Here is a 10,899-nt window from a genome sequence, read left to right as displayed (position 1 = left end):
TGTGACTGTTTTTGGTTTTCTCATCGATCAAAAGCATGAAGTTGTTCATCTTGGTGGCTCTGTTCGGGCTTGGCTTGGCCCAGCACAACCCCCAATTTAAGAATGGAAGGACTTCCATCGTCCACCTGTTTGAGTGGCGTTGGGCTGACATTGCTCAAGAGTGTGAACGCTTCTTGGGACCCAAAGGCTTTGGTGGAGTTCAGGTCTGTATAGCTGAGTACTGTGTTCACCTTATAGAGACGCATTGGGCAGTCCTTTCTTTTCCTGTTTCATACACAGACACATGCGTGTGTTGTGCGTTTGTGTGTGTTTATTATTTCTATTAGTATCGAAACTCTTATCATTATTATCACACTAAGCTTTTTACATTCTCATTACAATTATGTCTAAACTTTCTTTTACTAATGTTTTGACTCACTAGCACTGACATTTTTTTTTTCACAAGGAAGTCCTGACTGTAGCGCCAAATAACAACAACACTTGTTGTTTTTTTTCTCCTTTGCGCTCCTCAGATCTCTCCTCCAAATGAACACATTCTGGTGAACAATCCCTTCAGGCCCTGGTGGCAGAGATACCAGCCAATCAGCTACAACCTCTGCTCAAGATCTGGCAATGAGGCAGAACTGAAAGACATGATCACCCGCTGCAACAACGTTGGGGTAAACTAAATTACAGTTGACATTTAATGTTAGGCATTGCAGACCTCAGACTTCTTCATTTGACAGACGTCTGGACACGTGGAGCCTCGTACAGAACAACAAGCTAGTACCAGATTCTGTTTATGACACTTTTAGAAGAACATTATGGAAACAGTACCTGGCAGCTTAGGATAAATTCATGAAGCTCAACAGTTTAACAAATTAGTATGATTTGAAATGACCATGAGAAAATCAATACAACTGACCAAGTTATGTTAACTAACAGGTTAACATCTATGTGGATGCCGTTATCAACCACATGTGTGGATCTGGTGGTGGAGCAGGAACCCACTCTTCATGTGGAAGCTGGTTTGATGCTGGCAAAGAAGATTTCCCAGTGTCCCATATTCTAACTTGGACTTCAATGACAATAAATGCAAGACTGGGAGTGGTGAGATTGAGAACTATGGTGATATATATCAGGTAAGAAATGTCACGCAGACCAGTGAAAGTTTACTCTTTTAAACGTTGACTTGAGTTGTTCATACTGATTTGTATTATTTTGACTTTTCTGGGTTTTTACACCAAATTCCTTTTATGACTTTTGGCAAAGTCTACCTACACAATCAAATGAAAAAGGTACTAGACAAAACCAGGAATACTGAAGCTTTAGTTTATTAAACATGCCATTTTCAAATAACAAACCTTATTAAGATCAAATAAATTATGAAATTTTAAAGCATATATTTTATACTTGATTTTTCTATTACCAAATATTCTAATAATACAGTCTACACTTTCAGATGCTAAGCACAACCAGAGCATAATCCCTGTTGTTCACTGAATTTCCTAATTTGAATCAAATTTTCAAAAACAGGCAAAGCTAAAAAAAAAAGCCCAAACATTTTTAGTTAGAGAACAGACATTTGTTTCTACCTTCTCATTTTTCTTGGAAACTTTTAGAATGTCTACAGCGATTCCACTAAACTTTCTAACTGAGAATACTTTGAGTAGAAACATATCAATTCCAGCACAGTTTACAATGTCTTGCTTCTTACCTCCACAATCTTTATCCCAATAAATATTAACTGCTCTAGGTACGTGACTGCCGTCTGGTGGGTCTGCTGGATCTTGCCCTGGAGAAAGACTACGTTAGGGGCAAAGTGACCGAGTACATGAACAAGCTGATTAACATGGGTGTGGCTGGATTCAGAGTGGATGCCTGCAAACACATGTGGCCTGGTGATCTGAGTGCTGTCTATGGTCGTCTGAACAACCTTAACACCCAGTGGTTCCCTGGTGGCTCCAGACCTTTCATCTATCAGGAGGTCAGTGTTTCTGGACAAACTGTATCTAGAGCAGCCACCAAACAGGATGGAATAGAAGCATTTACAAATACAATCATTCAAGGAGAATACGTGAACATTAAAGTAACTTTTATTTGGCAAGCAAAACAAAAGCACATAATGGTAAACAATATTGAAGATTAGGGTAGTAACAGAAAGTAACAGAAGCAAAGTGATTTTATTTATTTAAACCCTTTGTAATTTACACATTATGGATGGTATACATTTTGAACTGAATCAGCTTTCTGGGGTATGAAGTTTGCTCTTTTCACTCTAGGTTATTGATCTGGGAGGTGAGCCCATTTCAGCTAATGAGTACGTCGGCCTTGGAAGAGTGACTGAGTTTAAATATGGTGCCAAAATAGGAGAGGTCTTCAGAAAGTGGAACAACCAGAAGCTTTCCTACACTAAGTATGTGTTGTTTCTACTGGTGTATCTAAGGAAAATATTACACACAATTTAATAGCAAAGGGTTTTATTTTTAGATATAACAGAGATATGTCATTGTTAACAATGCTCTTTGTAAATGAAAAACAAACTGATAAAAACTACTATAAAAGTGCAGGGGCCTTCGACCAATTGGTTGCATTTTAGTTTAAGTTAAAGTCAAAGTCACATCCATCATATGTTGAGTTTTTGAGAAGCAGAATTTTACGGGAGGGAAATTTTGCTTTACCATGTGCAGGATACATCCATTTCAAGTATCAATGGACTTTCAGTTAATGTCAGACCATAACCCACCCACTAGCTGGGTTGCCAATGAACCCAGTGAAGTCATGTAGTGAATCATGGCCATAAATAATAATAATAATAATTCATTGGATTTATATAGCGCTTTTCAAGGCACCCAAAGCGCTTTACAATGACATTATTCATTCACGCTCACATTCACACAGTGGTGGAGGCAAGCTACGGCTGTAGCCACAGCTGCCCTGGGGCAGACTGACAGAAGCGAGGCTGCCATATCGCGCCATCGGCCCCTCTGGCCAACACCAGTAGGCGGTAGGGTAAAGTGTCTTACACAACGACCAGGACAGAGAGGCCGGGGATCGAACCGGCGACCTTCCGGTTACAGGTGCCCTTCCCAACCCCCTGAGCCACGGGCGCCCCGTATCAATAAATACTTGTTATATACCACCACCACCTTATATACCACCACCACCTTTTATTTTCTTTTTTACTTTACCTTCATTACTTTTTCTCCACGTCTTTTTCTTTCTGAAATACACAAGTCCATTGGACAATAATCTATCTAATTCCTAGTTGAATTCTTTTCTTCTTATCAGATTAGAGTGCTTGGCATGTCTTTTTCACTTTTGTGTTGATCCTTCATGGCTGCTCCTAATCGAAGGTAGCAAATTATCAAGATACCACATGTTGCTTTGCAATAGCACTGCAAAAATTAGGCTTAAGTGTGGTTAGAGCAACCAGCGCAAACTCCATCTTAAGTACTGGTCTGAACAAAGATCAGCTATAATAAAAAAATAATAAAATTCATTTCTTTTTTCTTTGCTGTATTTAGGAACTGGGGAGAAGGATGGGGTTTCATGGCTAACGGCAATGCTCTCGTCTTCACCGACAACCATGATAACCAGAGAGGACATGGTGCTGGCGGTGCATCCATCCTTACATTCTGGGACCCCAGACTCTACAAGATGGCTGTTGGTTACATGCTTGCTCACCCTTACGGTGTAACCAGGGTCATGTCTAGCTATCGGTGGGACCGCAACATTGTAAACGGACAAGTATGTTCACTCGTAATGAAATAATGCAATATTTAGTGTGTATTAGACCCTTTTTTGTTGAATCCGTTCATTAATGCTTGTATTATAGGATCAGAATGACTGGATTGGACCCCCCAGCAATGGTGATGGATCAACCAAGCCTGTTATTGTCAACTCTGACCAGACCTGTGGGAATGGATGGGTTTGTGAGCATAGATGGCGTCAGATCACGTAAGTCCACAGAAATCAGGAGAAAGCACACTGGTCTTATGCAAATTCACATTGTTCTGCTTTGTCAGCTAGACCATCAAAACTATAGACATCATGTATTACGATTGTAATTTGTCCTGTCTCCTATTTAGTAACATGGTCATTTTCCGTAATGTGGTCAATGGACAGCCTCACTCCAACTGGTGGGACAACCAGGGCAACCAGGTTGCCTTTGGCCGTGGTAATCGTGGTTTCATCATTTTTAACAATGAGGACTGGTAAGGATTTTGTTCTCTTTGTTTGTGTGTGGCAGCTTCCCAATACTTCATTTTAAATTAAAACAAATAATTTCACCATTAAAACAAAACATTTGCTTAAATTTTTGAGAAAGAGACTGCTTGGGCACGTATGAAAATAGAGCTAATATGACCGTAATTCAGCAAAAACATTTACAAATTCAAGGTTAGTTAAAAATTGTCTAAAGTTTTTTAAGCCTTTATTTCTTTCATTAGAAAAGGGATTCTGTTTTATAAAGAGCACTATTAATTGTATATAAAAATAAATAATTATTATGACAACAACTACTACTAGTAGTAACAATAATAATAATTATTACATGATTATTACTTATCATATATTATTATTATACGATATATATAATTATCATATAATCCACGAAAGACATTGGACAGGAAATGTCTATAAAGTACACTTTTACTCCAAACAAGCACTATATTATTTTGATAACAGATTGGACTGTTGAGTCAGTAAAACTCTCTCAACAGAGAATGAGAAAACTTAACTGCATCTCTTTCTATTTATTTATTTATGTTTTTTTAATCAGATATGTAATGCCTTCCTATGCCCAAGTGGTATTATAGTGCTTTATATTTGTTTTATTGTCTTGAAAGCAGAATAAATATGAGAGGGGAATGGAGTTTAATTGTGGCACTGTTATGACTTTAACACTGGGTTGATCTTTATTTCCATTTCAGGGACCTGAATGTCACCCTGAACACAGGCTTGCCTGGTGGCACCTACTGTGATGTCATTTCTGGTCAGAAGGAAGGAAGCAGATGCACTGGGAAGCAGGTCAGTGTTGGTGGTGATGGCCGTGCCACCTTCTCGATCAGTGGCAAAGATGAGGACCCCTTCATTGCTATCCACGCAGATTCTAAGCTGTAAATCCATGAATTATGACTTCAAATGAATCTTTAAAATTCAAATAAAGCTTATTTTAAAAACTGAAGATGTTCTTTATCATTTTTGACATAATATTTTTGATGTTTATATTTAAATAATAGACTGACATGTAAATACACTTGACACGTCATCTGAATACTTGCAACTTAAAGTGTAATGTACTGTACAGACAGAATATGTTTATTTATAATAAATACTCTTCAGGGTGTGAAATGAAAACACACTCATAATATTTAGTCATAATGTATTATGGGGGGATTATATCCATTGAGTACAATAGCATAGACAATGTTCCACCCTGAAAAGGGGATAAATCAATCACTCTCAAACATGATGCTTCTCTTTCAGCAGCTTCATTGCGAATGATGTAGAAATATAGACCTACAAATTTATTAAACATTAACAACACTGCACATTTTCGGGTAGCTCTAAGGGAACATCTCAAGACAGTTTTCTTTCCTCTCTTTTCACATACAGGTGAGTAAAGAATATTCACTATTTACAGTGTGTCTAGTACACTTTGGATTTTTCTCTTTTAGATGACATTAAATGTAAGAATTTACAAAAGTGGCTTATAAATCAATAAGCATAAACCTAGATCATTAAAGTTAAATATACTGAAAATAAACAAAGCATTCATATACAAATATTAATATACATTTTTCTCTTAATACAAAATAAAACATGCTTTAACTAAATCAAATCTGAAATGCACACAAAGCTCTATGTCTTATAGACACTCTTGCAGGATGGTGCTCCATGTTAGCTACCAACAGAATGCTTAACTAGCTGCTTAATAGTATCCTAACAGTACAGTGAAACATGAATCATCTAAACATTCCTAGTATCCTAGTGGTGCATTTGCAGATATAGTCAGTACAGCTCAACAAATATATTTGTGCAGTTCAAAAGCAAAAATACTCATCTTTTTCCTTTTTTTTTTTTTTTTTTTCCTGTCCTGTCCGGCACTAGCATTCATAATTGTTGTTTGAAAGCCAAGAACAGATTTATTTTCCCGAGTGGACCTTATGCTATACTGGTGTACTTAATTGTCGTAGTTTTACTAGTTATTACAATCAAAATGGACAGGAACAGGATTACAGGATGGGAAAGAGAAAGAAGAAAGAAATAGAAGTTGAGAAGACAGTAAAAATAGAGGAGAACTGGTAGAGAGATAGAGAGAGAAAAGACACTGAAAATCTGCTTAACCACCTGCTTAAGAAGAAAATAACACAGTAAGGAAACAGTAACAACCAACACGCTATAACTACAGCATGTTGTTGAATGCTACTGAGCAGCATATACAACTAATAATGCATGATATGCTCTGTGTCTGTGTGTGTTAAGGTACCTGGGTCATTGACCCAGCGTTTTTGCAAGCGTCTTGCATTATTATTGAACTTTGATTTTGTCATTATTTATAATTTCTAGTCTTTTGGTTTCTATGTTAGAGTTCGTATTCTTCTGGTTTCTGTCTATGTTCCATAGTTGCTCTGTCTCCCCTGTCAGCTGCATGCCAAATCCGCGTCTCTGAGTTATGTTTCCTGTTTTACTTTGAAAGTCCACGTCTCATGTCAGTGTTTCTAGTTTTGCTTCCCTTGTCTCCTTAGGCCTGATTTGTCCCAGTTGTGTTTCCCTCCTGTCTCCCATTTCCTGATTGCTCCATCTGTGTATTTAAGCCCTGTGTTTTCCTTTGGTCTGTGTCGCGATCTCCCTCATCCCACACTATGTGTTCCATCTGTCAGCCTGTTTAGTTTATTTGTATTTTCAGTGTAGTTATTTTGTCCTGTTTAGCAATAAAGCTGCGCTGAGTGCAATTTTTTCACTTCTGTGAGTCTGCACTTGGGTTCCACCATTCCTGCCTACTGCAGACAGTACATGACAGAAGATCGCGACCAAAACATGGACCCTGCAGTCTTCAGCCTTGGGGTTTAACGTTAGGGTGACCATATTTTGTTTTTCAAAAAAGAGTACACTAGGCTCAGTCATGAAGAGCTTTAATAATACAATAATACAACTTTCGGTGGCACCCTGGGTTGGGGGTGTCAGAGCCAAGGGGTTTAAAAAAAAAAAAAAAAGAATGCTCCATTAGCATAATGGACAGGTTTTCGACGGGGCTCTCACACAAATGCAAAGGAGAGGATGAAGCATCACCAAATACTAGAAAATATGGTAAAGCATATCTTGCCTTTGGCTTCTCCTGCACAACTGCCAAGGTAGGTCTCCCGGACAGAATTACTTTCCCCTGCGTCGGGAGCACGTGCTGGGTTGTCCAAATCCCACATTCTTGATTTTTAGTTCACAAACACTTGAAGATAGTAAGATTAACTGTAACAGTATTTTGTCTGTAGATTGTAGAAATTCATCTAATGTAAACAATAACGTGGCGCACACGGGAAAAAAGGCACATACCTTTGACGTTGCGTGACGAACTCCGTATTCCTCGTCCAAACGTAAACGCAACAGAGTTTTCGAAAATCTCCAACCTGGCAGGAGTTTTTCATCAATCTCGAAAATGCCCCCGGACGCCCTGGACAGAACGTGAAAAGTGGACATGTCTGGAGAAAAGAGGACGGTTGGTCACCCTATTTAACCTTGAGTTGGAGCGGATGATTGAGCTTCTGGACCTCATTGCCCAGGCCATGGCAGTTGGGCTGACCACAGTAGATGCTGTCATTCGGAGCAACCCTCGCCTTAGTTGGTTTTCTACGTACACTATGCTGGGCAGCTCTATAGCTGCCTTGAAGGAGCAAGTCAGGGTTGGCGAGCTTGATCTCTCTATCTCTACCTCCACTTCTTCGCTGCTGCTGCAGCAGACTAAGCTTTCCATGGCACCGCTGCAGCAGCTGCAGTCGCAGCATCAGAATCCCTCTTCCTTCACGTCCTGTTCTGACCACCCCTCACCTGGCTCATGCTCGGCATGAATGTGGTCAAGGTATGAGGAGCCAGTCACCGCTGCTCCGGCACTTTCCGTTTCCTTCGCCACTCCTGCTTCCAGGAGGAAGCGTCGTCCGACAGCGCTCACCATGCTTGGAACCTCTGACTTCCTCGGAGCAGCTGGCGAGAGTTAATGAGGATTCGCCACCCGCTGAACAAAGCCTGGTGCCAGGATCTACCGTTCCACCAGTGTCTGCTGAGACTAGGACTTCAGATTTTTCCATCTCGGTGAGTGAGATTGACTCTCTGCCGTGAGCTCTTACTAAGTCTGGAACTACAAGAACAGACACTGATGTTTCCAGTTCAGAAGAATTGAAGACAGTTTCCTGTGTTTTTAAAACTACTGAACGTAGGACTCTTAATGTTTCCCCACTAGTGTTGACCAAGGCTGTTGTATGTAGTTCTGAGCTTATTATTTCCAGCTCTCCAGATTTTAAAGACTGTTTTTCACCTGCTCAGTTACCTGCTCAGTTATTAGATCAGCATTCAGCTCAATCATTAGCTCCGCCGCCTACTAAGCAATCTGTTCTGCAAGGCGTCTCTGTACCTCCTGACCCCGTGTCTGTCTCTGCTGGAGGGTCAGAGGAGTCGCTCCAGCCGTCTGCCTCCATTGGAGGATCCGCTGATGACTCTGGTGAGCCCAGCCAGCACCTCCTCGTGTCCAATGACGGCTCTGGTGAGTCCATTCAGCCACCACCTGCGGTTACCTTGTGGTCGTCAACACAGAACCATATAGACACATCTTTCTTCACTACAAGAATTATGGGGCTATACCACAAGCTGTGCGACCCTTCTATTACCCCTATTTTCAGACAATTTTCAGACAATTCTCTCTGAACAATTTGTCTCTTATGTTCAGGTAACCTGTATGGCTGTCAACGCACCGTCATGCCATACTGTGTTTCAAAATGGTACTCTATGAGATTTGGAGGCTAGCCAGGGGGGAGAACACATCTACAAATCACTGTTGCAATGCAGCACCATCTGCTCTCTGGGCCTGTGTGAAATGGTTATCCCAATGGAGATAGGCAGGAATGGGAATGGAATTTGGGACTTCCAGCCCCAACTCATCTCTTCCCTTAACCAGACTCACCAGAGAACCGGTTTCAGCCTTTAAGAGATTGAGGTGATATACCTGTTTGGCTCCTCCCATGTCCAACTGTACCACCTCATAGTCAGCCCACTCGCCATGTGACCACAAGGTGTCCTTGCCACTTGGCAAGTAACTTTAAGCTTAGAGATGGGAGTAATACAATACCTTGGCAGGGCTCTAGAGTGCGACCAATTTGGTTGCAAATGTGACCAAATTTTTCAGTGGTGCGACTAAAAAAAAAAATTTGGTCGCACCGGTGCGACCAAATATTTTCGGGTAACAAAAAAAAAAAAAATCTCTGCAACTCTCCGTGTGGTCAACAACAGACACACATTATGCCCCTATCGTGGACTAAACCAATCAGAGATAGTCAGGGGCGGGACCTCTCTGATTGGCCATGGTCCAGTTGAAAGTGCAGGTGGAAGAGAGAGGTGAGTAGCTTGAATAAAGCGATATCAACTCATTAACGGATTCCACACAAAGACGTAAACACAGAGCGGACCCGACGCATCAGAATCAGCTTTGTCTTTCTCGGCTTTCTCACCCCACGGCCCGAACACGGACACGCTGTCGGAGCTTAGCGATTCTGATGCGTCGGGTCCGCGCTGTGTTTACGTCTTTTTGCGCTAGATTCTGAGCTGCAGGTTTTGTCTCTCCAACCAAAATTCGCCGAGCCAGCAGCAAAAGAAGCAGCAAACTGCGCTTCACATTTGATCAATGTCGTCATGAATTCCCTCTTACTTTTGCTGTTTTGCTTCCACCACGATAAAAATCGCACTTCATGCACAGCTCCCTCACCCCCCCCCTCTCTCTCTCTGTACTTCAAAAACAGTTTCCGGTCTCAAATCTCTGTTTTCTGCATTATTCATTCGCTTATTACCCACCAGTCTACCGTTGTTTACAGCGCTGTCGGCCGCTGTCTTTTTCTTTTTTTCACTTAAATGACCTCGGACAAGAAAGCCTAATTTCTGCTGTTCAATACTGAAGAAATTTAAACTTCTTAAAATTATGCAAAATTGCAGAATATTGCAGAATATTTTTAAGGTTATCTGCTATAAAACGCCAGACCAGGAAAATCTCCTTCATGTTTTTCTGTGTTTTATTCTCAGTTACTTTGACACAAAGGCATCTGCTGTGATGTTCACAATTCTGATGAAGTCTCATGTGTATCAGTACTGATAAATGATCAGAATTATAATATTTCTGACTGTCTGAGGCTAAATTGAATCGAATCAGGACTTTGAGAACCGGAATCGAATGGATTATTGAAATCAGTGATGATACCCAGCCCTAGTGAGCAGCCTAGGGCCGACAGAAGTGGATGTAGCTGTTGGTAATAAGAAAAGATGAAAAGAACTATTGATAACTTTTGTGTCAAGTTAAGGCCTGATCCGTCTGAAATTCATAGCCAGCTCTGACACGGTGCCATCAATCTTTGAATGCTGAAAAAACAGCAGTGTATCCAGAAAACACATTATATGCTGCAATAAATGCACTGCCCAAGTGTCCCCTCTCCCCACTGCCTTTCAGCAGCAGGCAGCAGCAAACAGGTCGTCAGAGGAGCCAAGATGATGATTAAGTTTAACATTTTCTACAATATTGACAAAGCAATTTAAGCACAAGTTTGTTAGTTAATAATTTAGAAATGAATATTGTCTGTATGGACCTCCCCCCAAAGAAAGTGCACATGTAAAACTGCGGTGTTAAGCGATGCGGTTGAAAAATTTGAGTGCGCCTAACTTTTGTGC

The 10,899-nt window shown here is 40.7% G+C and overlaps 1 pseudogene; it reads left to right on the top strand.

The window, feature by feature from the left end:
* LOC120434249 lies at positions 1-5,167 on the top strand (annotated as a pseudogene).
* Positions 5,168-10,899: the final 5,732 nt, after the last annotated feature.

Source organism: Oreochromis aureus, linkage group 18 (genome assembly GCF_013358895.1).
Source record: "Oreochromis aureus strain Israel breed Guangdong linkage group 18, ZZ_aureus, whole genome shotgun sequence".
NCBI classification, from domain to species: Eukaryota; Metazoa; Chordata; class Actinopteri; order Cichliformes; family Cichlidae; genus Oreochromis; species Oreochromis aureus.
This window is presented reverse-complemented; position numbering and strand designations above follow the sequence as displayed.